Source organism: Colobus angolensis, unplaced genomic scaffold (genome assembly GCF_000951035.1).
Source record: "Colobus angolensis palliatus isolate OR3802 unplaced genomic scaffold, Cang.pa_1.0 Scaffold10, whole genome shotgun sequence".
In the NCBI taxonomy this organism is placed as follows: Eukaryota; Metazoa; Chordata; class Mammalia; order Primates; family Cercopithecidae; genus Colobus; species Colobus angolensis.
In genome coordinates, this window is record NW_012110919.1 from 19028815 (window position 1) to 19034721 (window position 5907).

Below are 5907 nucleotides of genomic sequence, written 5' to 3' on the forward strand. Positions count from 1 at the left end.
CCGCCTCGCCCCTCTCCCAGCCCAGGCCTCTCCGCGCCTGCGCACGGCAGATGCGCTGGCCGCGAGAGGCTCGGCCGCGAGCTCTGCGTCTCCATCCGGCTGGCTAGAATCGAGCGCCGAGCGATCGACCCAGAGTTGCTAGGCGACCAGGGTTGCTGTACCTGCAGGGAGTGAGTTTTGAATCCCCTAAATCCCGCAGACTCAAGATTTCAGTCTTCATGACATTCCCCTACTAGAGATTCCCTACTAGAGAAGCATGGGTCCACGCAAAGCTCCCAAAATTCAAAGTACGGGATTTGGCCCCAAGAGTTGCCTCTGCTGCCCAGGAGGAATTGAGATTCTGTCCTGAATATTTTTCGCCGTCTGCTACGCCTGAAGACTGTCCAGTTTGCCTGCTTCCCGTCGTAAATGCTGGGGTTTGGGATTTTAAACAAATTTCCTTCCCCTTTTCTCTGCCCTTAGTTCTCTACTGCGCTCCAGGCACTGTGCCTAACGCTTGAGTACCGAGATGGCTTTAAAGGAAAATGGTCCCAAGCTCCTGAGCAGTAGACGTTGAAACTACACCACACTGCCTGGTGGCTCCCTTATACCAGCAGAACAGCAGATCCAGGGATTCTTCCTTTCATTCACAAAGCGTTTGTTAAATTAGATCTCAAACCTAGGGATACACAGCAAGGCACAAGCCCTGACCTTCACCTGCCTGCAGTCTAGTGGGGACTGACGAATTTTGAAAATTCAATCTAATATGAAAGGGTAGAGGCACACGCAACGTTTTGGACGAGAGTTGGGTGGGATGTCAACCCCCAAAATGTTTCCCTTCCTTTACTTCTCATGGGGAGAAAGCACATTCCAGATGAGGAAACTTCACTGAACATTGGCAGGCAGGTCACATTGGTTTTGCTCTCTGTTGACAACAAATAGAAGTCTAAATCAAGAAAGTCGTCATCCCAACTGAGAGACAGTATTCCTTGAAATGCGACTTCAAATCTGGAGCCTAGAGAATGATGATGTATCTTATTACCAGCCGAATACTTTCACTAGGTTTGGGTTTGGATGTCTATTATTTTGGAACAATTTTATTAAGTTGAGAGGTGAACATAAAAATCAGGTCACATAAATGTAAGAGCTAAAACCATAATACTTAAGAAAATAAAGACAAAAATCTTTGTGACCTTGATAGGACACAAAAATCACAAACTATTAAAAAATTGGACGAGGTACAGTGGCTCTCACCTGAGCACTTTGGGAAGCTGAGGTAGGAGGATCGATTGAGCCCAGGTGTTTGAGACAATCCTGGGCAACAAAGTGAGACCCTGTCTCTACAAAAAATAAAAAAATTAGCAGGGCATGGTGGTATGCACGTGTAGCTCCAGCTACTGTGCCCAGGAGTGTGAGGTTGCAATGAGCTAAGGTTGTGCCACTGCACTCCAGCTCAGGTGACAGAGAGAGACCCTATCTCAAAAAAAAAAAAAGACAAATTGAACTCCATCAAAATTAAAATGGTTGATCTTGAAAAGATACTGTCAACAAAATGAGTCAAGCGAGAGACTGGGAGAAAATATTTTTAAAACAAGTATCTGACAAATGATTTGTATCTTGAATATATAAAGAACCCTTTAAATACAATAATAATAAGACAATTAAATTTTAAAACTTAGGCAAAAATCTCAACAGCCATTTGGCCAAAGAAGATATATAGATGGCAATTAAGCACACAAAAAGATGTGCAGCATCATTAGGTATCAAAGAAATGCAAATCAAAGCACAATGAAGTCATATTACACACTTACTAGAATGGCTAAAATTAAAAAGACTATAACAAGTGTTGGCACAGATATGGAGCAACTGGCACCCTCACGTTTTGTTGGTGGGAATGCAAAAAAAAGTCACAGCCATTTTAGAATGGCAATTTCTTTTCTCTTTCTCTGTCTCCTTTTTTTTTTTCTTTTTAGACAGAGTCTCACTGTCACCCAGGCTGGAGTGCTGTGCTGTGGTCTCGGCTCACTGCAGTCTCTGCCTCCTGGGTTCAAGTGATTCTCATGCCTCAACTTCCCCAGTAGCTGGAATTACGGGTGCTCACCAGCATGCGTGGTGAATTTTTGTATTTTTAGTAGAGATGGGGTTTCACCATGTTGGCCAAGCCGGTTGCGAACTCCTGACCTCAAGTGATCTACCTGCCTTTGCCTCCCAAAGTGCTGGGATTACAGGCATGAGCCACCATGCTGGCCGGCAATTTTTTATACTTTTTATACCATACAATTCTCCATACTCCTTAGGTATTTGCCAAAGAAAAATAAAAACAATATGTACAAAGACTTGTACACCAATGTCCACAGCTGCTTTATCTATAATAGGCCAGAACAGGAAATGGCCCAAATGTCCATCAACTGGTAAATGAATAATGATAGTGTACAGTATCTATACAGTGGAATTCTACTCAGAAATAAAAAGGAACAAGCTGTTGATACATGGATAGATCTCAAAGCCATATTATGCTAAGTGAAAGAAACCAGACACAATAGACTACATATTATGAGTCCAGGTGTATGAAATTCTAGAAAAGGCAAAATTGTAGTAATAGAAAGCAGAGAAGTGATTGTCAGAAGTTGGGAATGGGTTGGGGGATGAGATTGCCTACAGTGGGGGCATAAAAGAACTTTTAGAAGTGACGAAAATGGTCTTGATTGTGGTAGAGGTTATACAATTGTATACATCTGTCCAAATTAATCGAATAGTAAGCTTGACATTGGTGAATTTTATTGTATGTAAAAATACCTCAAAAAGTCAATTTAAAAATTATGTCAAAAATTGAAGTGTTCTGACTCTACTCCCCAGACTAGGCCCACTGTATGCTCTCTCATACTATCGATGTTTATTGTAATTAATTGTTTAATTTTCTATTTTGCCAAATAGATTTTAAATTTTGAGGAGAAGATTCATGTCTATCTTATTTAATGCTATACAACATAGCACTATACCTGGCATATATTAGATATTCAATAAATTCCTGATGCATGAGGGAAAGTCAAACTGGCATAATTTGAAGCCACACATACTGACTCACATATCTATTTACTTGGAGATGTACAGCAAACGGTTGCTCAAAGATTGCCTTAACTGCTGATTTGGGGTGACTTACCCCTTTAAGGAGACTCCACAGTGCTGTTAAGACAATAAAAACAATGGCAAGGCCAGACACAATGGCTCATACCTGTAATCCTAGCACTTGGGGCAGCCAAGTCTGGTGGAGTGCTTGAGTCCAGGAGTTCAGGATCAGCTGAGCAACATGGTGAAACCCTGTCTTTACAAAAATTCCAAAAATTAGCCCGGTGTGATGGTATATCCTGTGGTCCCAGCTACTTGGGAGGCTGAGGTAGGAGGATCCTTTGAGCCTGGGAGGTTGACAGTGCAGTAAGCTGTGATCAGGCCACTGCCACTGCACTCTGGCCTGGGCAACAGGGCAAGACACTGCCTCAAACAACAACAACAACAACAAAAATGGGAGAAACTGGCCAATCACACAAGTAAAAATGAAGAGTTTTGGCGTGGCAGAACAAGGAAGATACGTTCTGAGGAATGCATCCTTAGGCAATTTTGTGGTTGTGCAAACATCAGAGTGCACTTACACATACCTAGATGGTCTAACCTACTACACCCCTAGGCTAGATGGTATGGCCTATGGCTCCTAGGTTACAAACCTGCATAGCATGTTACTGTATGGAATACTCCAGACAATTGTAACATCATGGTGTTTGTGTATCTAAACATATCTAAGCATAGAAAAAGTACAGTAAAAATATGGATAAAAGATGAAAAAAATGGTATGCCTGTATGGGGCAGCTTCATTATAATCTTATGGGACCACTCTTGTATATCCAGTCTGTCGTTGACCAAAACATCATTGTGTGGCACAGGACTGCATTAGCATGATTGTGAAATAATGATGGAGAGTAAAATCAAGGGTAGACCTTAGAGATAATATCAATGAAGACAACCAGATAACAACCACTAAGATTTTTCCAGGACATCAGAGATAGACACAGAGGGCAAATTACCTTTAAACATTATCTCCTAGCACTAAAGACAAGGACAGTAATGGGTAAACTTGGCCGCAGATTTAGCTGATCAGGATATCTTACTTTTAACAGACCCTAATTAAGGTTTAAAATCTTGCTTCCTATGCCTTATGGTAAGGAGGATCTAGAAATAAAGACCTTTTATGTGGGTAAACCTGTTCTTTGGCATTCTTGGGATTCCTGCCATAAGTTTGATATAATTATAATGCATAATGTAAGGACTGAGCTCCTTCTTTATTTAATATTTGCAGAGAGGCATAGAGTTTATTCTACAAATGTTTGTTGAGTGTCTACTATGTGCCAGGCATTGCTCTAGGAACTGGGGGTATATAGTAAACAAAACAGGCAAAAAATACAAGTTCCTCTGGAGCTTACATTATAATGGAAGAAGATAGGTAATAAAGAAATAAGTAATTAAAATACACAATATTCCAAATAGCAATAAATAACATAAAAAAAAAGAATGGCTGAGAAAATGGACAGAAAATGCCTGGGGATGGGCCTGCGATTTTAATAGGGTAGACAGAGAAGTCATTACTCGAAAGGTGACATTTAAACCAAAGGGGAGGAGAGAGTGATCCATGCAGACATCTAGAGGGAGAATGTCTCAGTCAGAAAGAAGGTCAAGAGCAAACGTTCTGAGGCAGGAGACTACCTGGTGGATTTGAGAAATTGCAAGGACACCAGCGACTCTAGAACTGTACTGCCTAGCGTGATAGCTGCTACCCACCTGTGGCTATGGAGCCCCTGACATGCGCCTAGTTTACATTGTACAATTATTTTAGAGTGGGGAGTAAAATAGAGAGATTTTTGTCAAGAGCCCCAATTCTTTACTCCTCTTGGTAACCAACCTTTTTTCTCTCGGGAAAAAATGGAGTCTATTTTTCTGCCCCTTGATTCTGAGTTTGCCATGTGGGACATATGCTTGAACTGAGCTGAGGTCAGGCCAAATCACTGATCCTCGGGCTCAAGAGCTAAATATGTGCTTAGTGTTTTATTGACAGCATTCTGAAGAGGCTGCCCCCCTTATCTTGGCTACCACCGAGTCTCTGCTCTGATCTTAGGAAACTGACACATGGGTATAGAGGATTAAGCACTAGTACTTAGAACAATATTTCTCTTAGATTAATGTCCTAAGTACTTGTTCAACTCCTCTAAAAGCTGTAGAATTACTTGTTTTCTAAACGCAGTATATGTGGCAGTAGAACTGGGGTAATCTTGTGTGTTCTGTTAACTCTTAGGATTTTTTTTTTTCTTTTTCTTTTTCTTTTTTTGAGACAGAGTCTTGCTCTATCACCCAGGCTGGAGTGCAGATCGCATGATCTCGGCTCACTGCAACCTCTGTCTCCTGGGCTCAAGCAATCATCCCACCTCAGCCTCCCGAGTAGCAGGGATTACAGGCATGCACTACCATACCCAGCTAATTTTTGTATGTTTTGTAGAGACAGGGTTTTACCATGTTACCCAGGCTGGTCCTGAGTGATCCTTCTGCCTTGGCCTCCCAAAGTGCTGGTATTACAGGCATGAACAACCATACCCGGCCAAGTCTTAGGACTTTAAAGGCTGAACACATCTGATTTCAAACTAATTCAGTTTCTCAGATCTGAAGGAACTGTACTAATTTCTGTGAGAGTCATGCACAATGAATGAATCCAGACTCTACTCAGTCTTTCAAACAACACCCCTCTAACTAGATTGAGCAGAATAAGAAATCAAAGAGTGAGCCAAAAAACAACAAAACAAAACAAAAACACATCATCAACACCACGACACAGAGGACTTCGTGACCAAATGTGGGGTGGTTTTCCCCACACACCACGCAAGCAATCAA